General features: G+C 44.6%; 1 protein-coding gene across 6 annotated transcripts in view; it reads left to right on the top strand.

The window, feature by feature from the left end:
- PLCH2 (phospholipase C eta 2) overlaps positions 1 to 25193 on the top strand; it is a 2067875-nt gene that overhangs the window by 1581231 nt on the left and 461451 nt on the right. The gene's annotated exons all lie outside the window — the stretch shown is intronic.

A 25193-nucleotide genomic window follows, 5' to 3' on the forward strand; every position in this document is an offset into this window, starting at 1 on the left:
ACACTCCAAGCTGAATTCTCCCAATTACGGAGGGGCACCATTGCACTCAACTAAGCCATGCCCTGCAAGCGCATCTGCAGATTACTAGTGACATGCCTGAATGCTCTCTGTTAGAGCGCAACATATTTCAGGACCAGATAAAATGAAAAATCACCTCAACCATGTACAATGTGATCACATCCTTTGCAACACCAAAACTGACCGGCCTGAAAACAAAATGGGAGCGAGATCTGGGAACACTGCAACCAGAAGATTGGATAGAGGCTATGATGTACCCTCGTGAGGCAACCATCTTGTCGAGGCTCAGACTAGTCCAATTTAAGATACTGCATCGTACATACTACCCAAGAGTGGCACTCTTCCGGTGGGGTATGGCCTCGGACTCTCAATGCCTATGTTGTAAACGCGAGGAGGGAACCTTCTTCCATATTCTATGGGAATGCAACAACATCCAACAGTTATAGCTGAAGTGCTGTGATAAGCTATCCGGAGTCTTGGGCAAGACAATACAGAGCTGTCTGAAACAACTCCTGTTAGGGATCTAAGACGAATCCGATTTGCCCCGTTATGAGAAACTGTTCTGGTCAACTGCCATAGCGATACTGAGAAGAAATATTGCACAGCTGTGGGGATCAGAGAGAACTCCCAGCTACAACCAATGGGTCACGGATGTGGACATTTGTGCGACACTGAAACATAGGGTGTACGCAGCGAAGGGCTGCCCACAAAAGCGAGCAGAATTTGGCGGAAATGGGAGGAGGCTAACTAGTCAACTGAAAAGGTGGCACCAGCAACAGGTACAAGGAGCTACGTAACTGGAGGGACTGCTCAAAGTGGGTGGTAGGACTTGGGAGCTGTAGAGATTGGAAACAAAGGGGTGGCGTCCTGCCACGTATATTTTCATACAGTAATACTTTACTTTTCTGATTACTGTGAGACTTTTCTCATTTCACATATTGCGTATCCTAGAGACTGTGAAATTGTGCTATTTACAGTACAGAGATACAAGAGAATGATGCAAAAAACACAGGTGACTCTTAGCTTGTTTATTCAGCTAATATCACAAAATAAAGAAAAAATGGGGATGGATTACCCGTGATATTACAGTAGTTTTTTGGAACAACACTTTTCTAGCAGTTTAGTGTACATGTAAAAATGGGAGTCTATGTAAAGTAGAGTAAAGCCACAATACAGAGCTCTCATGACATGAACTTGGAGGTGCCAAAAGGCTTGTACATAAAGTTAGAGTGGTAACAGTAAGCATGTACAGTAGGGCACAGACAGTTTCACATTTGTAGTAGGTTCGTTAACATTACTTCTTTACAAACATCATCCTAATACTGGTTTCAAATGGTATATTGGATGTCTTTCAAAGAGGAGAAAACCAAGTCTTTGGTCTACGTCAAGATGTTTATCAGATGTTTTATGGAGGGACGGGCTTGCTGGCCTGGATGTGACGGGGGTCCCAGGACGTTTCGGCGTCAAAAAGCCTTCTTCAAGGGTTTAGACCCAGTCTCCCTGAAAAACGGGAATAGAGTAAGGACGTAATTAGTGTTGGAAGAACACTCTGGTGTTGTCATAAAAACCAGGATACTGGTATGTGTAGAAACAACTTTAAAAAAGGGGTTACCCCTAGACATAAAGAATTTTGAACTGAAAATATTCAAATGTCGGGCTTGTACTGACTCATACACTGACCTGAAAGGGTTGGTATGGAGGAGGTGGGAGTGGTTGGTCACCCTCCGTAAGTAATGGCGTGGGTCACAGTATACTGGGTACCGTTAGGCCTGGAACATGTGTCTAGGGAAGGAAAGGGGACAAAAAAAGGGGGTTGACACACGGGGAATGAGCTTGGTGAATGCTTGGGTGCTGTTTGTGAAAACAGGTAATAGCCTATAGTGGCTGAGAGGACCACAGAGGGTCAGGGTGGAAAGGAGTTACCTGTTCCTGTGCTGGGGGTATTGAAGGGCCCGGCAACTCGAGGCTGGAAGAGGCGGGGAACCCCGGTGTGGATCCCAACGGGGGCAGCCGTCTGTTGCTGCAGTCAAAAAATGCAGAATGTGCGATTGTATTCTTTAGAATTTTGGCTGTTGTCAGCGGCGGGCTGATCGGGTAGGGTCGAGCGCGAACGAAGCAGCGTCAGGATCCCGTTACAGCTCGATGTGTAATGCTCAGTGCAGCAAATATGACTGAGAGGGGCTGTGCAGCTGTACTCCCTGCGCATGTGCAGGAGTGTGGCACTGTGCCCCGTCGGCTTCTGCGCATGCGTGCAGTGGAGACGGGGCTATGCGATAAGCTCGCTAGTGTGTGCGAGGGAGCGCCGTCCGGGCACTTACAAGGGCCCATGCGAGCTGTAACGGGATCCTGACGCTGCTTCGTTCGCGCTCGATCCTACCCGATCAGCCCGCCGCTGACAACAGCCAAAATTCTAAAGAATACAATCGCACATTCTGCATTTTTTGACTGCAGCAACAGACGGCTGCCCCCGTTGGGATCCACACCGGGGTTCCCCGCCTCTTCCAGCCTCGAGTTGCCGGGCCCTTCAATACCCCCAGCACAGGAACAGGTAACTCCTTTCCACCCTGACCCTCTGTGGTCCTCTCAGCCACTATAGGCTATTACCTGTTTTCACAAACAGCACCCAAGCATTCACCAAGCTCATTCCCCGTGTGTCAACCCCCTTTTTTTGTCCCCTTTCCTTCCCTAGACACATGTTCCAGGCCTAACGGTACCCAGTATACTGTGACCCACGCCATTACTTACGGAGGGTGACCAACCACTCCCACCTCCTCCATGCCAACCCTTTCAGGTCAGTGTATGAGTCAGTACAAGCCCGACATTTGAATATTTTCAGTTCAAAATTCTTTGTCTAGGGGTAACCCCTTTTTTAAAGTTGTTTCTACACATACCAGTATCCTGGTTTTTATGACAACACCAGAGTGTTCTTCCAACACTAATTACGTCCTTACTCTATTCCTGTTTTTCAGGGAGACTGGGTCTAAACCCTTGAAGAAGGCTTTTTGACGCCGAAACGTCCTGGGACCCCCGTCACATCCAGGCCAGCAAGCCCGTCTCTCCATAAAACATCTGATAAACTTCTTGACGTAGACCAAAGACTTGGTTTTCCCCTCTTTGAAAGACATCCAATATACCATTTGAAACCAGTATTAGGATGATGTTTGTAAAGAAGTAATGTTAACGAACCTACTACAAATGTGAAACTGTCTGTGCCCTACTGTACATGCTTACTGTTACCACTCTAACTTTATGTACAAGCCTTTTGGCACCTCCAAGTTCATGTCATGAGAGCTCTGTATTGTGGCTTTACTCTACTTTACATAGACTCCCATTTTTACATGTACACTAAACTGCTAGAAAAGTGTTGTTCCAAAAAACTACCATAATATCACGGGTAATCCATCCCCATTTTTTCTTTATTTTGTGATATTAGCTGAATAAACAAGCTAAGAGCCACCTGTGTTTTTTGCATCATTCTCTTGTATCTCTGTACTGTAAATAGCACAATTTCACAGTCTCTAGGATACGCAATATGTGAAATGAGAAAAGTCTCACAGTAATCAGAAAAGTAAAGTATTACTGTATGAAAATATACGTGGCAGGACGCCACCCCTTTGTTTCCAAACAGGTACAAGGAGGCCTGTGTGACGCTAGACAAGTCGGACTGTCATGAACGAGCTGATGTGTGAGAATCCCCTGTCGAAGACGTGACGGCCCGAGGGGCCACAGTCCTTTCTCCTTTCTTTCCTTTGATGTTTAGTTCCCTTTTTCCCCTCCTTGCAATGCAAAGTGTTATTTATAATGTTTATTCATGTTTCAAATTCAATAAAATCTTTGATTTAAAAAAAAAACAATGGACCTGTCCTGCACTTCTTTTGGCACGGGTATATACTTTGGTGTATCTGGCCACCTGACGAATGCTGGTATTTTGTCCGATTGCGTTGGTGCGGGGCCCGCCTAGTGAAGAAACACGTTTTGAGAATTGGGCCATGTACCTTTTTTTCTGACTCGCTCTCCTTGCTTTCCTGAGATCTCCTCTGCTTGGTTATTGCTGAAAATCGACAGATTCTCCATCGTCAAATCAGTCTGTTGTGGCTGTCCTTTGCTACCCAGCTGCCACCCTGCTTATTCTCTTGCCTCTTCCTGTAGCCTTCTCTTTGCTCTAGAGCACCTCCTCTTTCCCCTTGCAATTCTTTCTTTTTTCCCCTTTATTTCTGGTGGACTCTGCCCATCCGGACGGTCCTCATTCCTCATTGCTCCTGGTTGAAACCTGCTCTTTTCTGCATTGACTTTTTTTTATTTTTTTATTTCTGCATTTATTATTGGTCTTTGTTGCATACATTGACTTAGATTTCGTGGCATCATCTCGATTTCTGGTAAGTTGGGATGAAAGTGCTAGAAGTACAGATGATTTAATAAACCAATATCAGAGTGTTTTGTGCTTTATCCATGAATTCACGTGTCATGGAAAACCCTTTAAAAATGAATTGCTTTTTTTTTTTCTCATGAAATTGTCCTATCAAATTCTAGGCTGCCCTGCCCCTGGCCCCTGTGGAACAAACCCTATCGATTGTATTTGTCGGCAGTAGAAATTTGCACCCAAAATGCACCTGCCGATGGTGTGCACCAATTCTTGAATTAGATCTGCTTGCCTAGATATGGGAAGACTATATCCCCTTGTTATAAGTGCTGCAGAACCGGTGTAACAAAGTGCAGCTGAGAAATGTCCTACTCTGATCTCCACTTCATGAGCTTTCTTTAGACCCAGCCCACCTGATCATGACTGGAGCTAACGTGATCAGTGCTCATTAACCTCATGGTGACTCGGATCAGTGCCAGGTTGGGTTATTGATTCGTGTGATGTGCAAAAGATCTTGAGTGTGAAGGATAATCACCTGCGCATCATATTGAACACAAAGCTAATTGGCTGATTCATGGATGTTTAGAGCACACAGGATGTGTTCTACTGCTTCCAGCCTAAGGTAGTATGGAGACTAAATGTAGAATCAGCTTCTGAGTGGTCTCATTAAATGTAGGGCTGGGTTTCTTGACCCAGCAAATAGTAGCATTTGAATAAATTATTATGAATCAGAAAATGTGCATATCATGAATTTCAGTGCATATCGAGTGCATATGTCTGTCATTCTAAGAACTCGACTGGCTTCACCCATTTGCTGGGTCAGCAAAGTCGACCCCAGTGACATGCAGCTGGGTTGGACCTCCATGATTTTCAGTGGCATCCTCTCTCGTTCGCCCAATAACCCAAACTGTATCCATCCATCCATTCATGAAAGCTGCAATGTGGACTACGCTTGGTATATTGATGGCGGCAGTCGTAATTTAGTGTCTACCATCACCTTCATACCATCCCACCAGTGTGCCGCCATCTTGTATTGGATGCGGAAACTATGTTGAAGGAGACAGTATCTCAGACGACATCTCAATTCAGTCATTGACACTACTGTGGTGTTTTTATAATGGTTTGCAGTGACCAGAATGCTCAACCAATGAGAGGCCGTTCTTGGTACCATGGCCTGGAAACCACTATTGTAAGGAGGCATTGCATGAAACCTGTCCAATATATGAAAAAAATATGAATTTAGATCATTATTACAGTACTATCTCATGTTTGAACGGAGAGTCCCAGGAATGCCCCTCCTCTCCCCATGAACATAACATGACGAAGGGTCAAGTGCACTCCAAGTCATTCATATGCACCCCTACCTGACACGTATATAACGGAGGTATCCGCTCAGACAACCATTTCAACCATATCCAGTGCATATCCTGCCAGATCCAGAGAATCCGAGATTGCAGACCCGAACACCATAATGGACTATCTCGATTAGGTACCAAGCAACCATTGTGCTGACATCATTAGGGACACCACGATGTAGCAGCGTTAGACATGAAGAACACGCTCAGCCCTGCACAGCATTACATGAACACACACTTGCATACACAAAGAACATGCTTACACAGTTCTGTAGATAGTTGACGGATTCATATACATAGTGTTAAAGCTTTTATTATTTTTCTAATTAGCCAAATTCAGTAACACAGAAACGCAAGGCAACAAGAGATCCTGAGCATGCTTGCAGATGCTTAAAGCAATTAACCTATGGGACTACAGGGGTATATATGGAGCCTGGTAGGACCATGTAATGTAAGGACTAATGTATAGGAAACCTAGCAGAGTGCAAGCATGTAGAAATCATATTATCCGTGTAAGGAAAATTATAGAAGGCCACAAGCCACAGAACACCAGACAAAAGGAGCTGGCTCAGGCTACATGAAGCGCAGATCGAGCGCACAGCCAAGGTGGGAGATAAACCATTACATTCCAAAATCCAGACTACAAGGGACCATCTGCAGGAAAATGGTATAAAGCTTCATAAATGCAGACCCAGGAGCTCAATTATGTGGTCCACAACCACATGATGCAGCCAAACTAGACAATGGGCATTCACCCGTGGTGGGAAGATGAGCCATTCTCAGCAACCCAGACTAGAAGTGAAACAAGTGTTGCAATGTGGATATGCACTCTCATGGGCAAAGGTGGTATACTACCAGATAGAATACAGACACATAGTCATTTCATATCACCTTGAAGAGGTGCACACAGGGCAGAGAACCAAACTGGGGCCCAGGCCTGGGGTGACAAGCTCCAGCCAATCACGAGCCAGAAATCCATGAGTGGATGGCAAGGGGCAAGGGCCAATGGTAAGTCCACTACTCTGCAACAGTGTAATAGGTACTTTCTTGGGGAAAGGTCTGGTCAGCCACCTGACATGCGAGAGCCAGCAGAATAACCTCTATAGGCGATGGCTATATGGGTTACCACTCATCAGTAGCAGAGATAGGCTTTTGGTGGAAGGTGATGACATGTGGCAACACAACTGGAGAGCACACATTGTAAAGCTGAGATGTACTGGAGAATCTTGATTGTCTTGTATGATCCTTGTTGGTTTTTTGTAATAAACCACAGTTCTAACTTGCCGTTGGCTGAGTCCTCTGTTTATTCTGGGAAAAGGGTCGTTGGGCCCTTAGGAGTCGGAAAGAATCCCCAGACGACCTGTGGCATACCTGGTATTTATCCCAACACATTCCTTCTGGAGTCTTGCGCAATGTTGCTGGGTCACCGTTGTTTCCTGCTTCACTTCAAGTGTGTGCAAAGTTTACCTCGCATAACTTGTATCATAAAATAAGGTTAGTTTGAGATGCAATGCTCTTTAATATTTTAATATGGTGTTATAACAGACATTTTCCTCAGTGGCAATCGGCTGCATCAGATCCTGCTTCAGAGATTTTGCCCGCATTCACATTTGCCTTCTGTGCATCCATTGTTTCTATAGGGCGCACAATTTTCTGATGGGAGTGTAGAGGAGGTCCCAGACATGGCCTGCGCCCCTTCCCCTCATTTTGAGGTACCGGGATCGTGCTCGCCAAGGTATGTGACGTATGAAGAGCAAATTAACCTACAAAGAGCTGCACTGGGACTCTGCCCAGTATATATCAGAAGATCCATACCGGTTGAAGCACCCATAACCAGACAACCCTGGGCAGCACAGTACCCTATCAGACAGCCATACCAGCTGCTGATAAGAAATGAGGAGTACCTACACACGGTCCACGAAGAGACCCCGAAATGAAACAAAGGCCTGAACAGATCCGAGAATGAACAAGAGCAGCTATCGGAGATAACACGTCAGTGCGAGTTAACACGAAATTGAATGGAATAGGCACAGAGAGGAGACAATGTTACAACATGAGGAAACAGTGTTACGAGACAAGATGGAAGCAACCGTCCTGTTAAACGTGTGTAAATAGGCTTGAAATGCAAGATGCTAAGAAATCGATATTGCTTGCAATGCTTAGTAGAAGATAGAGTGGCAAGCGCCAAGCATTTATCTACCTCAATAAGGCACATTATACAAGTGTGACTCCATTTTGTAAAAGCAGAAAGGTACCCAGGCGGCCAGAGGCCTGACAGGCCAAGTTTCGAAACCTAGCCAAAGGCAAGAAAAGGAGCGGAATCGAAACTCAACAAAGAGCGGCTCATGCCTAGGAAATCGAGGTCAACCAGAGAAGGGGAGGAGAGCGTCAGCTCACAAGACCCCAACTTCAGAGCATACCAGCCTGCCTCATGAAGCTCAAGATAAGGGGGGCCCATGCAGGTGGCTAGACCGACACAGAATTAAATGCACTAAAAGCTCTGGAAACTGAAGCAGATTCATGGTGAACGAATACGTGACCAGCCAGGCAGTAAGAAGTACCATCGCCTGATGTCATCCAGGACCCAGGATGCCATAACTTTTCCCGATAAGAGACTACAGTTTCGAGGCCATCCTTAGCCATCTAATTGACACATCGCCCATAAAATACTGATTGATGGAAGGGAGGCAGGGTGAAACTTGGGACACCAGGCACAGGGGTGTCCATTCTGCATGCTGCTAATTAAAAGTGGACATTTATGTCTAGGGGTTTAACCTGCCCAATCACAATAGACCAAGTTATCTGAAGTCCTATAGATATTGTAACCAATAGGATGTCGTAGCTGTAGTGACGTCTATCACGCGTGATGTATAGGGATGGGCGGAGACGCCCACCCGATAAGTTATCCAATCCGCATGCCCTACTATCATATACAGATATAACACCTATACTTAAGTTACCTTTCCTAACCAATTATATTGCATTGTGATTTTTGTAAAGTTAGACATCAGTAACGATTTCTGCCTATAAGAAGTGCTGTCCAACTGAGGTTCGAGGAAGTCGGAGTGAGACAGGTAATCGCACTAAAGCTGATTCCGTTAGTTTCCCTGTTTGATGTACTTGTCATTAAATGGACTTCCCTTTGCCAAACCATTGAGTCCTCATTATTGAGTCGTGTCGGAGTAAGTGAATCCTGCACCCCCTGTCCTCACATGGTGCAGATATCTTGTCTTACAAGTTCTATAGGGTTAGTGCTGACCAATGGGCCCGTCAGCGAATTCCTCTCCTCCAGAAATTCCTCTCCTCCAGAACAGGGGCAATATTTGCTAAATTGAAATGTTCCTGATTACTGTTGCTAATATGACATATGAAGCATTGCAATATTTCATGTGTTCCCCCCACAGAAATATTTTAAATACTATTGTTTTTTCCCATTTCTCCTGAAATGTGTTTTGTAAAATGCACATTTTTCACTAATTTTTAAAACTGTATAGGGGCTAATTGCCCTATGATGCCGATTCAGTGTTTACAGCCTGGCTCACATCAAGTGAACTCTCGGATAGGTGTCACTGTGTATTATCTCTTGAATGTTCATAGATCTAATGGCGTAGTGCATCAGAGCGGCTTTTAAATCCAAGCCAGCCCTCTGCCTGGGTTCGACACCCTCTGGTTTGGATCCATTCTCCAGCCTGCATCTGGGTGGATGTAGTCTCAGCCTGGATATGGGAATCATTGAACACGTGGATTCGGTATAACGTCCTTTCTTCACGGGATGTGTTTTCAGTGGTTTTTTTACAGCAAATTTTTTAACGAAAAAAAACTCATCGCCTTTTTTTTGCAGGGTTAGAATAGTATATATTTGGGGTGTGTGTGTTCGGGATCATATAAAAAATAAAAGTTGATGGGAGGTTTGGGGACTGGGGGGAAACCCCAAAAATAAAAAACAAAACATTCGATGAGTTTTTTTTAATTGAAAAATCTGCGGTTAAAAAAAAATCCCACAATGAAATGACATAGAACCGGGTAGAAGGGGGAAGGGTAGAAGTGCTAGAGAGAAGTGCAGTTAACTCACAAGTGCAGCCGGCAGGTGGCTCATAAGTGCAGAGAGAAGGGACTGTAGAGTTGCAGATACAGACTGTTAAGTGCTGGGGAGCCTGAAGGCAGTGCAAGGGCAACTGGACATGCAGGAGCCTGGGCCTGAGTTCACAGGGTGACCAGGTGACCTGTGCACAGAGCAGTTGGGTGCATCAGCAGTGGAGAGGAAGAGAGAAGGAGGAAGCGAAAAGGAAGGTCTTGAGTTGCTTCTGGAACCAGAGGTGGTTAGTTTCAGATGGAGGCCCCAGCCGAGGAGATGGATCTGCCCCCAACTCTCTGCTTGGAGAAGTGTCTGACCCTCGGAGTTGGAGGTGACTGAGCAGAGACCTCGAGAAGGAAAGTGTTTTGGAAGAGAAAGTTGAAGGTAGAGCGGTCCCAGGCCCCAGAAAGCCTTGTGGACAATGCAGAGGGTCTTGAACTTGATCCTTGCAGCCAGAGGGATCCAGTAAAGAGATTTCAGAGCAGGAGAGAAGATCTGTGGGCTTTAGGCCACGGACAAGTCTGGAAGCCCTGTTCTGGTTAAGTTGTAAAGGTCGAAGAGTAGAGGCAAGAAGATTTAGAAAGAGGCTATTGCAATAGTCCAGCTTAGAGAGGACCAGAGATCTGGAGACAGTGAGTTTTTGGGGGAAAGTTAGAAAAGAACGAATATCTCTGAGGAGGTACAGCTGATAGTTTGACTTCTTAGAGACGTCAGAGATGTGAGGAGAGAATGAGAGGGTGGAGTCAAAGAAGACATCAAGGTCCCTAGGCTCACAGGGAGGAGCAGGAAGAGGGCCCAGAGTGGGTGGAGATCATTGGCAGCACACAATTACTGAATTGTTGCCAGACAGTCTGGTATGAGAGAAGGAGAGGTGGCCGAGGGGAGCCTGAAAAAGAGTTGAGTGTAACATTGAAAAGTGGAGCAGAAAGTAGCAGAGCAAGAGGTGCCAGGTAGTGTTTGAAGAGCCAGGGAGAGGGGTTAGGCCCCTGGGGAGCACCACAAGTAGAGAGAGAGTGAAGAGAGAAAATGCCCCAATTGGACTGGAGAGGGTCGGTCGGTGAGAAAGGCGGTCAACCAGGCCAAGGCCAGGTCCTCCTCAGTAATACCAATGTTGTCATGGAGGCGATTGAGCAGGATGGCATGTTTGTCCATGTCAAAAGCAGAGGTTAGCTCGAGGAGAATGAGGACAGAAGGGGCATTAGAGTCAAGATTGGAGGGCAAGTCTTCGCGGGTTTTCAGGAGAGCAGTTTCTGTGCTTCTGGCAACTCTGAAGCCAGACTGTTGGTCATGGACGCAACCACCAGATCCAGTATGTACAGTATGGGAGATGGCAGCTTTTCCAAGAGTTTTCCCAGGAAAGGATTGATAGAGATCGGGTGATAGTTAGCTGGAGAGGAATGCTCGGCCGAGGGCTTCTTTAGAAGGGGTCATGTCATTTTTCTTTTTTTACACTTAATGTGGAGATCTATCTGCATGGTTACAGATCATAGTACACTAGGGTCAGTAGAGGGAGGTCTGCTCTCACCCACCACCAATGGAATGGTCTTGGCAAGTCTTCCAGCCTTGCTTTCATTTCTGCCAACCAAACTCAAATGGGGGTAAGGTCCTGTGGTGGCTTAGGTTCAGCCCTGGAGGGCTGTGAAGGGGAGCAGGATAATTCTGTTAATCACTGGGCAAGCCACTGGCTGGCACTTCTTCCACCCTTTGAACCACCATCGAGACTCAGTGAACTAAAATTCAAAATGTATGTCTAATACTGGCATCCACTGACATCTTTTCAACCATTTTCCGATTTCATTCCTATTTCCAGTACATTGGCTGTGCAAAGCTGTGCATGTATAAATTATTCTTGCATAAATAAATGAATGGATTTGGAAAGGCACATCTCTGTGAACTGAATTGCCTCAATGCACTCTCTGGCCAGCGGAATGGGTGCTTTGGTCGAGGGGGAAAAAATCCATGTTCTGGGATTTATTTTCTAAACCCTATATGATGATATGATGGGTTAATTATAACGCGCTTAACACCCAGAGGTTTCTAAGCCGGAGCCCAGGGATTGACCCTGTGTTGCTCTGTGTCGTCTTGCTTCCAAGGCGAGCACGTTGCCGCTGAGCTATCCTCCCGAGACCTTGCACTGATGGCTTCAGTGCAGGGTGTTGGACAGTGTATGTCATAGCTCAAGGTTCTTGTACAGCAAAAGGGTCTGCCTCCTTTGGGCTGCAGCTAGTTTGAGGGTTTGGAGGATGTTTCTGTTAGAGGAGTGTAATACATCGGCGTATGTAGTATATGCATATTTGTTGCATTATTTTCGCACCTTTCTGCAAATGCATTGGTGTATTAGGCTGCGGCTCTTGAAATTGATATGGTGTTGGTTTAACAGTTTCAAAGTAGAATTCATGGAAGATGGGCTGAACCTGACGTGCGATGAGCCCCATTGCATGCAGTGCAATGTCAACAGCGCTGCATGAAAGCAGCAGCTTTCCGCATTGCACTGTGAAAGAAAATGGACCTCCTATATATAATGTATATCAATATCCTCTGTTGCAATTATAATATTAAGATCTTAAACACTTTTGTGAACAACCTATTAAATACACCTGGTAGTATATGAAATATATTTAGTCTGATTATCAAAAGTCTAATATACATTTGAAAATATGTATGCCTGTATTTGTTTGATATTTCACCAATGTCATGCAGCATTAAGCATCTGAAGCCCTGTATAGAAAAATCTCAACCTAAGGGGAACCTTATTGAACTAAAGGTTGTATCAGTATATCTTTTACTAGGACTCTGAGAAGTGCTATTTTACTAAGAATCTACATACAAATACTTCACTATGACTCTGAATAGCTATCTTTTACTAAGATGCTAAATACTAATACTTTACTAGGACTCTAGATAGTGCTATTTTATGAACAATCCAAGAATTCATACTTTACTATGACTCTGAAAAGTGGTCTTTTTACTAAGCATCTAAACACTAACACTTTACTAGGACTCTGAATAGTGATCTTTTACTGAGATGCTAAATACTAATACTTTACTAGGACTCTGAATAGTGCCATGTTACTAAGAATCCAAGTACTAACAGTTTTCTAGGACTCTGAATAGTGATCTTTTACTAACCATCTAAATACTAATACTTTACTAGGACTCTGAATAGTGCCATGTTACTGAGAATCCAAGTACTAACAGTTTTCTAGGACTCTGAATAGTGATCTTTTACTAACCATCTAAATACTAATCATTTACTAGGACTCTGAATAGTGCCATGTTACTAAGAATCCAAGTACTAATCATTTACTAGGACTCTGAATAGTACCATGTTACTAAGAATCCAAGTACTTATCCTTTACTAGGACTCTGAATAGTGCCATGTTACTAAGAATCAAAGTACTAATCCTTTACTAGGACACGGAATAGTGGTCTTTTGTTAGATCTCTGAATAGAGATATTTCATCAGGGCCCTGAAAAGTGATTCATTGCGATCCCGTTTCCTAGGAACGGAGCAATAGTGGAACTCCTTAAATGTGGGCTGAAGAAGGCACATTGATCATAAGTAATGTGGGTTCTTACAAGACTGTGCTGCATGCATGACACATCAGAACAGATGTATTTATAGAGCACATATTCACCCACTGGGGCTACATAAATGGTACATCTGTTATTGTTACCCAAATCAATAGTACTCATTATATGATCCTCAGACGGGCGAAGAGCTTGGTGGACCTGCATGATTTTGATGCGTGACCATGAGGTCAAACATAGTTCCCTGACGTCGCCGCATTAGTCCAAAGAGCCATTTAGATCTATGTTGAAGCCTCTGAGCCCAAGGATGAAAACAATTCCACAAAGCCTCATTAGGTCTAGGGGTGTGAATACCATGGGAACGGATTGAGGATTAACATTTCCGTGTCTCAGCGGCTGGGTTAGGTTGTGTATGAGAGCCAGAGCTCGTTTACATAATATATGGATCCCAGAATGCACCACAGAAGTTTCCTGTAGGTTTTTTAAAAATAATTATTTTCGGTATATTAGAACATTGAGTAGAAGCACAAATGAGGAATAATTCATAAAGAGCGATGGCTGATGGACAGGAAGAAAATATGGGTTACTCACTGCATATCAATTGTCATTCAGGAATGGTACGCATATGAATTTCTAAGTACCTAGAAAACTTTTTTTTGGATATTTCTTTTTTCGTCCATGATTTGCGACCGTCGGTTCCCCTTCTTTTATGTTTCTGATCACTTTCTTTTAAAAGAGAGAACTTTGCCTACAGCAAATGCATATGTAGGTAACTGTCTGTTTGTCTTGTGCATGGTGATTGGCACGTGCCGATATATGTACATGTTCTTTCAAGTACATCTTTGAATGGTGGGGGAGTGCATTTTTTTCTTCTATTTTATCAAATTTTTGAAAGCACAGAATGTAAAGTAGTGATCAGGGATGTCATTTAGGGGTCACCAGAGGTTGCAAATGCGTCCCCTGATGTCTCGCTTACAACCTCTAAAAAAATTTTTTAAATAATAAATATTACTTTTTTTTTAATTTTTTTTTTTTTGTTTTTTTGTAATGCAAGCTCCTGAGGAATGGCCAGCACCATGTGGCTCTTTACTTCTGGAGTGGCTGGCTTTCTTGTTCAGGCTGCCTCTAAAATAAAAATAAAAAGACGATAAATAAGAACAGGAGTGCCACTAGTCAGCAAGAATAGGAATACCAAATAATGTGTCTTTCTTGGAATTCTACACAATAATTGCTAGACTCATTAAAGGTTTATTTCAAGCACACTTCAGGGGGTGAGTCACTGATTTATTCTGTTTTTAAACATTTCAACTCACCCTTTCATCCTTCTGAGGTTGATAAATGAGTACCAACACAGGTTGGGTGATATTGGGTGTATATTTTTTCTATATAAAGCGCTTAAGCTTAAGTGCTATATAATAACACATCAATATCATTTGGTCAGGGACGTCTGCTTGCATTCACAGTAATTTGGTAATATGGGCCTATAGACACTGATCTTAACGATACATATGGTGATCCATTCTTGTATGAAATGTACAGCGCATTATAGTGATATCGTAACCATATTTTTCATAGTGTGCAATGCTATGTGATGCCACTTCCTGTTTTGTAAACGGGTGAAAGGTCGTGTTCCATCGCTTCCCATGATATCACTTCGGGGTGGGGTCAAATGATATCACTTGATGTGATGTCATCAGGGGTCAACGGTCGTGTGATGTCACTTCCGCTACCCCTGGCATTTTGGTGAAATGACGTCCCTGGTGATGATACCAAGCTTTTCAAGAGTCGAACTATTACAGCAGGACTGTAGCTGGTGCATTGTAATGTGCCCATAGTAAACCCTTGTGTAGCACGCTCATGCACAAAAGAATACTAGCCGTGACATGTTATCTGCAAAGTTTACAGGCTTGCAGTGCTGCTACGCCAGCCTTAGGGCAGGGCCGTCCGGACAACCACCCGGGGCGCCATTAGCACCCACCATGCCAGCTCAAGGGAGTCTTTCAAGATCTCCCCGAGCTGATGTGATGGGTGAGGGCGCGGCAGGGCCCCTATTGAAATAACAATAGGGCGCTGATCCTTTTCCATCAGCGCCTAGTGAAACATTTGGCAGCCACCCTCCCACGCCCTCATGACCAGGATGCGTGCTCAGGGCCACCAAATCTTTGTCTTGCTGCCCGGGGCGCTGCCGCAGCTAGGACGCCCCGAATGCTGCATACATTCCAAGCCGATTGCTGTGCTTTAATTTTGAACTGCAGTTCCCATATGCCTATGCGCAAACCTGTGCACGTGATTCTGATTTATATGACCCTGGGTCTGTTTGCGCACAGAGATTGGCGGCTCCTTCATAAAAATGCTTCAGACAGACTTTCAGTAATGGGCCAATATCTGTTCTACAGGGCCGCAAGATGGCTGTATCTCAGTGGTCATGTTTGCAGTATCATGCTTTCCTTTTACAAACGAGTCTTGACATCTTGACACTTGGTTCCACTCCGCGTCCATTACCCCCACATTACCCGAGACTGGGCTATCTGCACCTAGCTGTTTTCTTCCCCTGGATGAGTGTAGATTCCTTTATGCCTAATTTCCCGCCCTGCCCCACCTCATCCCTGGTTAACTTCAGCTCCCTTGTATTGCTCCCCTGCTGCCCTCAATCTGTTCTTTCCTCCCCCTGTGACTTGTAAAGTGCTCTGATGCTTCCTGAAGCTAGGTCCGCCCTCAGTAAATACCCTAATGACAATAAAACTGCTAAAGTTCAACTGGTTTAACTAAAATGACCAAAACTAAAAATTCCCAGAGGGCGTTGGATTAAATGGAGGAATATGATTGGAAACCTATTGATCTTGCTGGCAAGAGCACATTTAAAAGTAGATCCACCAGAAAGAATACTTCAACCGGGTGGGACTTTTATATTAGTATGTGGTTCTTCTGTAGGGTGACCTGGCAGAACAGCTGGTTATGGGTCACCGCATTGGAGCTGATGGGCAGCACGGTGGTGCTAGCATTAATAGGACATCCCAGGGATGTGTCATTGTTTCCGCCCACTTCAGGCAGATTCATTATATTGGGGAGCCATACATGTTTGGTCAGATATAGAAAGGGATGTGTTGGCCTCAGACTGAATTAATCCAATATCAGCCGGTGGTTCCTCCCGCCTATTGAGAGAACTACAATGTGTATTAATCACAAAAGATTTTTAACAATCATCACATCAACAAACCGAGGGCCCCAGTGTGAAGAGTCACACGCAGGTGTTGTTTGTACTGTATGAATCAGACGCACATATTCTGTTTCACTTGTGTTGCTTTTTAGACAATCTTTTACGTGACGTGATCATTTTATAATTGTTAAAATCTTTTGTGATGAATAAAAATTGTATAATTATAAATGTATGTGAATAAAATGCTAGTTGCATAATTGTTTCCGGGTACCTATCTATATAGACACACTTACCCACATTATCTTTTTGTAGAATATATGTTATATCCATGTAGTAAGAAGGTTGTGATCCCTAAACATGGACTTAGCCGCCTGAGATTAGTGTACTGTTGGATCCTGACCCAGGGATGGATATGGGAGGGAGGATCACCTGGGTGGAGGAGACATGGGGAGTGGGGATTAGGCACCCTTAGGTGAGCCACAATAGCCTCCATTTCCCTTCTGTAATGAGTTTGACATCCCCCAGCTATTTCAATAGGCTATTACCAGTCCCTTCCCTATTTTTCCAGTAATCTATCTCCCAGTAAACAATAGTCAAGTACTGGGATAAGGAAGCGACAGACTAGAGCCATACATCCCTTCTTTATTGACTCTCTCACACACAGACACCAGTTTTGTACTGGGACGACGAGGAGGAGGCAGGCACAGGCAATGTAGAACTGCAAGTCTGCAATGAGCGGTTTAACCCTTTTCGGACCAATCAACCTTGCAGGAAGTTTAAAATAGGCAAGAACGGTTTGAAGGGAGTCAGCTGTGCAAACCGGTCGACAGTCGGCTGTGGAGGCAGGTGTGCAGACTGCTGGCTGAGAGCAGACCTCTCCAGCAAGATGGCATGGCAAACAGAGTGCTTGGGGAACCAGGAATGATGCAGTGGATGCAGAGGGAAATGAGGCCAAAGGAAGCTGGAGGCCTGAGGCGGAATACGGAGAAGGAACGGGCGTGACCAGGAGAAGCTGCAGAGGGAGGCCTGAGCTGTGAGATGCATCGGAGGTGGGAGTGGAGCCACAGAGAACTGTTGCGGGGAAGGAGCGAGGTGCTAGATGAGAGGGAAAGAGCTTGTGGTAGCTGTAAGTCTCACTGGAATGCTGCAAGCACCAACCGGTGAGTCAGCCTAGGAAGGGTGACACCGGGACTGCAGGCGAGCATTTAAGACTTATAAGAAAGTTAATGAATACTGAACTAAATGAAAGCAAAAGCATTGTGAATACAGATTTAAATGAAAGCAAGCATTTTGAATATTGAACTGAATGAAAGCAAAAGTATTTAGAATATTTCTTTTAAGGAAAGCAAGCATTTTTATCGTTAATCTGAATGAAATCACATATGGTTGAACACTGTTATGAATGAAAGTAGTTTTATGATCACATGATATAAAGGAATTGTGCAGCTTGAAGAAACAGTTATTGGCAAGAGTCAGGAGAGTGTGTGAGAGTGCAGCACGTGAATAGTGGCAAAAAAAGCAACTGCAAAGCTTCATGAGGATGAGAAATGAAAATAAGCCAAGTACCACTGTAGATATGACAGAGGCAATGTGTAAATGAAGGAGGAGTAAATAAGGGGTGCTGGTTGCGTGACTGGTAATCGTTCGACCATGTGGTCCAAAAACTGTGCCTAGAAGGAGTACACCCATTAATGTAAAAGCTACTTAAAATACCACAAAGAAGCTTGTGATTGGTTCTAAAGGAAATCTTGTGTGATTTGAAGTTAAGGAATGGAACTCTATAAAAATGGTGAAAGGCAACAAAGCTAGAAGAGCTGGGAAATATCCCAAGGAATTGTGTTGTGTTGAAACTGTTGAAGGACTTGAACGCGTGGGGAAGGGAATCCTTTTTTGCACTGTGAACTATTTAAACCTTGGGGAAGAGAAATGCTTTGAAGACCAAGAGCTGGATGAAGCTCTGAACTTTTCTTTGAACACTTATCATTTAGGTGCTGACATTTCTACACATTGTATACAAATAGATGTGAGGGAAAGCATAGGGTTTGGACACAGATAGACATTTGATTTGAACTTCCTGACAAAGACTACCCATAGCTTTATTTAGGTGGGGAATTCCCACCCTGGCATAGGGCAAGTTGGAGCTTTTTCCAACCTTATTTTAGTTTAAACAAAAGGTTCATAGGCCAAACTTGAATTGTGTTGTCTGTCTCTGCTTCATGATGCCTTCACAGTATACACAGCGAGAGTACAGGCGAGAGGGTGGGGGCGGGGGGTGCCTAAGAGGAATGTATAAAGATGAACTGAGAAGAATGACAGGAAGAGTCTGCGAAGGCACGAGATAATCTGAGAGCAGTGGAGAAGATGGAGTACTTGAGCTGGGTGGAGTAAATTGTGCCAGAGGCGTATAGGTGAATTTGTGAGTGTTTGAGTGGCATGGAAGAAATAATTGGTTTCCAGGGAGAGATGCAAATATGTGAGGAAAGCGAATTATGCTGTATACTTTGAGGTAGAATCTTGAGATCGTCAACATTGTTTGAAGGGGGTAACTTCTCCAAGTTATTACACACAGAGCCAATTATTCAATCATCACTCAACGTGTGTTATATAAAATGTCCAAATATCAATCCTAGCACAAACGACAATTAAAATGAGGCACTGAATAAAATTGAAAACCTTGGTGACGTGTGTTCTTGGTACTCCAGTCTCCCTCTTTCATCTGTCGGCCCAGTACTTTTCCTGTGTTGCACCTGCAGTCATTGCTCCCCCAACCATGAATAATCCTCCCGGTTTATACCCAGGCTTCCGCACAGCACCATGACCGCAGGACAACTTTTTAGGATGGAAAGGCACCTTTTTATTCCGATACATGTGCAAAGGGGGTACACTAAGTGTGCAGCTGCACCCCGTCTGTGAAATATATTGGTGTTCTGTATCTAGTGCGCTTAGAGCAGGCCATGTCAGGGATACATAAAGTAGATCTTGTAAATTGTCTGGGGGGGGGGGGGGGGGGGGCTTAACCACCCAAGTCCAATTTACTATCAGGACTAGGTTTGTGTGCAGCATTATTAATTAATATAATTGCTTATTGATATAGGAGGTGCCTCGGCGCATTAGTCTACTTCGGTGCAGCAAAGTCGTACGAACTTGAACTGAAAGGATAAAGGGTATTTGAAGCCAAATTAGTAACACTCTACGACCTTGCTGCATAAAATTCGATTGCGCTCGTTTCTCTGTCGCACTTGCTGGAGAGATGGAGGTCCAGTACCCCCACCTCTATATGAATAGTAGATTAATAGACCCTCCTGCATACATAGTGCGCCACACTTCGAGTTCGTTAGTTCCAGAATTGCGGTTTTTATTTAGCACACACAATACTGGAAACCAGTCTTAACAAATTGCCCTATTTGGTAACACGTGTTTCGGCATTTGAACAGTGACTTTCTCAAACCAGGGCACACAGCGACATGAGCCACGCACAACGGGATTTAACCCGGTTAACACTAGTACAACAGACCGCATACAATCAGACAAAGCCATCGCAGAATACAGCCCTGGTTTGAGAAAGTCACTGTTCAAATGCCGAAACACGTGTTACCAAATAGGGCAATTTGTTAAGCATGGATTCCAGTATTGTGTGTGCTAAATAAAAGCCGCAATTCTGGAACTAACGAACTCGAAGTGTGGCGCACTCTGTATGCAGGAGGGTCTACTAATCTACTATTCGTATGAACTTAAGAAAGGTGAAACTTGGCCCCTCCAAAGTAAAAGGTTAAAACTCTGTGCTCGGAGTGGGTGGGGGAGTAATAAATGGGATAGATTGTGTGTGGCCTGAGGCGAATGGAATCCAGGAAACCTCTATTGGAAAACCTTTGTCTGAACTACATCAAATTTCAACATCTTTAATGCATGTATATGCCTTGTTTTGGCAATAGCTTGCCTTTAATGGTATTATTTATAAAGCAGTACACGTATAAATGTTTCACCTATAAAAGAAAATGTTTACAAAAAAATAAAAAATAGAAAATGTTATGAATTGTGTGACTCTGCACTTGATAAAAATGTCACGTATCAACTTTGACCCCTATATAAAAGGTTTTAAGAAATCCATGCAAATTACACAAAGTACAGGTTACACTAACAATACATGAATAGCTGAGACTGCTCTGGCCAGTTACTTTGTATTTCTATTATTATACCATCAAATCATATCACAGCCCTATGACCCTTCTCCCTCTATCAAGGTGTCAGGCATGTTTCATTCCAAACAAAACTACCTAGGACCTTCTACAGGCATATGCTGTTCTGTTAATCAGGATTTATTGTTACGGGGCAAGAGCTGCCTCAGGGGGAGGGGACGCTTAGGACACAGAGCAGTTACCAGCCCACCTCCCAAATATGCACAATCCCCCACCTCCGAAGTCACAACAATATCGGTCTGGCTGACAGAGAAAGATTAACCCGGGGGTCGGAGGGGATCGCTAACTGATTTCTACCATGCAGACCAGTAGCTTCATTGATATCCAGTTCTGCCAGGCGTAAAACAAGTGGCAGGTGGGTTTGGGGAGACTATGGGGCTAGTCGACTGAGGGGGGTTGGAAAGGAGGCTTGTACCAACAACAATGCTGAAAAACACTCACACTTCTATCACTCACCCTCCAAATGCCCCAAGATGGACCATGAGAATACTGTGTTTGGGAAGCACTAGTTAGCATCCATGTGGTCATCCCAATACCTTCTTCACCAGGCCTCAAACATAAAATGGTCAAAATTGGACATGGCGCCCCACTACCAAATCCCCGAATGAACATTCAAAGGTCACCTGGTTCTTCAAGGTTCCACCCTCCAAACCCCACATGATCCACATCCACAGCTGTATGAGTTCGTTCCTCAGCGGTCTTTGTGCATGTTGTGGCAATGAGCAACTCCTCAAACCACACTTTGAGCTCTCCGTGGACGGTGTCCTAACCAACTCGCCTGGCAGCCATTACAGCCAGTCAAAACAACGGCACAGCCTCAGCATTCTGCGGCTCCTCCCCCAGAGCTGTCACTTCCTCCCTTGGTAGGGGTGTCACTCCTGTAGAAAGGTGAAAATTGTGTTGTGGGCACTTTTTCTGATACAAAGAATGCTCATAGGTCTTGAGCCCGTTCATTGAGTAGCTGCGTGCCATTGAAGGGGTGATGGAACTTCACACGTGCTGTGATCATTTCTTTCTTCTTTGTGTTCTGTCCCCACCCTCCCAGTAGCTTCATAACACTGTGCATACAGGTTTTACTATTACTCAACTAAATGGATTTTGACGAGATGAAAAGGTGAGTCAGTTCCTCTATTGTGCACACATTTTTTGACAAGTGCACACTTAACCCCACCGAGCAGTATTCACTGCTGGCCTTGGGACTCTCACTCGGGTATGAATTGGAAAGGTAAATAAACAATGGAGTGACATTCGCCAGAGAGCTAAATATAGATATAATTAGGCAACTGAAAAGAAATTCAGTGTTTCTGAATGTCGGGATATGTGGCGTGATGTATGCCGGCAGCCTCCCGGAGGCATTCCGCATGCTGAGACTGGCTGTCCGCATGTAGACCGTATACTAGTCTGCTTGAAGTGCCTAAAAAGAGCCCGGTCTACATTAATCGTCGTTTAAATCATCAATACCAGTTAATAACATAACTATGCCCCCAACCCCTTGCCTCCATTGTGTTTGTGGCACAAAAGTGTGATGCCCGATTTACTCCCCCACTCTTCAACCTGGTCGACCCCAAACAAAAAGTTTCCCTGCCCCAAGTCGAGCTCACCCTCCTGCCGCATCGACTAGCACCTCCTGACTCCCAAAACACGGTCCATTCACTGCGACACTTCATGCCCAGCCTCAGCTGAAGGCATATTGCCAGTCAACAGAGACCCTGTGTGACACTTATGATCATTTTGGTGTCTTTAATACCAGACTATACAATTGTGTAATATACAAGAGTACTAGTGTGGATTTCTCCCCACCCCTCCGTTTCAGATCTTTCGGGATCAAGTCTATGGCAAGCTCTCGGCAGACCCATACAGAATAGAAAGCTGGAACCTCATCTGGCTACGTCTTCTCCTAGAGGCAAGCAGATCCAATCCAAAACCCATAGTGCTTGGATCCAGCGGTCCCCTTAAATATTTATCTTATTTTCCACTATCCCATGTACTGCACTTTCCCCTCTCCCTTGCCCCTAGGACTTTCCCTTTCCCCCCTTCCCATGCACTTGCGCGATCTGAATGACACCTGGTCTAGTAAGATCGTTGTCTGTCTTCCCCATGTCCCCCCTCCCTGCCTCGTCGCGCCTTGAAACACTTGTGTAAAGGCGCGTTATAAATGCCATATCATATCATATTATATCATATCCAATTAGGAGAAGCGAAAACCCCAAGCAAAAGTCGCAGGAGCGTTGATGCTCAAGTTAGGTTTAATCAAGTCTTACATCTTAATTTCATCTAAAATACACAAACTCTCAAATGTTCTAAGTAAAAAGGTAGCCTTTAGCCACTCCCAGAAGAACTTAAATTGAAGAATTGTAAGATATCCTTGAACATGTTTTCATGGCACAGTGCTTAACCTCTCGGGCAACATATTTTGGTTGTCTTGTTGTTTTTCCGTTTATTTGTTTTGGCATTGCATACTAGGGGTTTATATTGTATTGTGGGAGCCGAAGTTTTTCTGTTTTTTCTGCATTTACTTTTGTGCCACTCTTCTAATGGAATCTAAGTGTTGTCAGCGTGCTTAGCTTTGAATGAAAGCTTCTGTGGACTGAGCTGCCACCAGCAACCTGACTCCCAAGCTACAAGCAAGATCTCCATGGCTTCCCCTGTCCAAGATGCCTTAAACAGGCAAGGGAATCTTCCCCAATAAGCCCGGCTTCCTCAATGTCTCTACTCACCCCTTGGCTGCTCTGTGCACGAGCCACAATGGTGCAGCCCGTACCAAACATCCCTAAACTTGCTTGCCCCTTCAGAGTGACTGACGGCCGTCGGACAGCGGAACATCGAAGCCCATCGGACCTGACCTTTCGGGCATCTATCTCTCTTGCAGCATGTAACCATCTCAAGACGCGGGTGAATTCATTCTGCCTCTAGCTTAAGACCACACGGACGTCCTTACCCATCTCGCAGCTTAGCACTGTGTTCTTCAACGCTAGTTGGGTGCATAAAAACACATCACTGCACTCCTTTAGAAACCATCCCATGATCCCACCACCCTAGGAATCGTCTACCCAACTGCAGCCCTTCTTTCCTACCCGAAGTAAGCACTGTGCCCCAAACTTGGCAAAGAAAGCCCCCTCTTCTGCCTAAGGTTTAGTGGTGAGCCACTGCTGATGAGGAGCACACTCATGTATGCGCTTTTTCCTTTAGCACCCTAAGTCTTTTTACTCTGTCTACTACAGTGCCCTCCTTAACTTCATTGCCAACGCCACCAAGGCCTCAGACACATGACTCATAAGGTTAGATGCATTCTAATCGGACATGGCACCACATTTCAAACTCAAAACCGCGCACTCACAATCGAACTCCGTAACCTGTAGTGCCTTGTAGGGCTCGATGGTCCCGTGTTGGTCATCCGGAAGGATGCATCTGCCCAGTCTACTTTGACATGTCAATGACACACAGATCTAGTTTGTCGTCAAGGAAACACATTACTATTTCTTGTCTGTGGTTAAAGATCTGAGCGACCTTGAATTCTGAAATATTGAAACCACTTTAAACTCGATAAAGCAAAACAAAGTTCATGTTACCTGACCTACTTGACTGTTTGATATCTGTTCTGGCATTCCTCAAGGTCACACCATCTTCATCCACCCCATCACCCATAATAAGTCATCAAAACATCTGTAGGATCCCCTGGAAAGGTGCTCCCAAATTAAGAGTCCTAAAATGACACTTCTAGTTCGGGCAACACTAGAGTTCCCCCCCTACACTGTTAAGGAAGTTCACCACAAGGAAATTCGCATCCGTCCCGCCTGCACAACGGACAATGTCTTCATTGCATGTGCCAATACCCTCTGTGAGTGTGCCAGTCTCAGTAGAACTGACTCAGAATGCCCTCAACAAAGCAGGCCATGTGATTGCTGACCACAAAACGGAGGTCCCGCTCTGTCCCCTGTAATAAAACACTCTATTGGCACCTAGACCCCGCCTACTGCCCTCACCACAAAATAATTAGGTGCTAGTTTTGTGTAACGCAGGTCTTCCTCCATAGAATGCACTCCCCTTTCAAATCCCATTGTGCCTGGCTATCTCCTCTTTCTAGAGCACTCTCGAACCCCACTTGGAGTAATCCTCTACATAGAAGCAGCCTGCTGCTTGATATATGATGTGATAGGTTATTTATAACAAGCTTAATACCCAGAGGTTTCTAAGCGCGGACTCCGTGTTGTCTTGCTTCCAAGGCGAGCACGTTGCCGCTGAGCTATCCTCCCGAGAAAGAAAAGTCAGTTAATAGTGTGTTTCTGGAGAAACGTGGTTAGCACCAATAATAACAAATACCCTCAATCCTATTGGAGGGTATAACTGCAGCAAGTGATTACGGCCTGGGTGGGAGGAGTGGGGTGTTATGCCATCCTCTTATCTGTATTGTTGGAAAGAGGACATCCAATCTTTTATTTATGTGGTGGGGTGGATGAGAGATGATGGTGGGAGTGTGAGTCTACCCTTAAACCGCTTCTCA

The sequence above is a fragment of the Ambystoma mexicanum genome, chromosome 8 (genome assembly GCF_040938575.1).
Source record: "Ambystoma mexicanum isolate Mex_15411 chromosome 8, UKY_AmexF1_1, whole genome shotgun sequence".
NCBI classification, from domain to species: Eukaryota; Metazoa; Chordata; class Amphibia; order Caudata; family Ambystomatidae; genus Ambystoma; species Ambystoma mexicanum.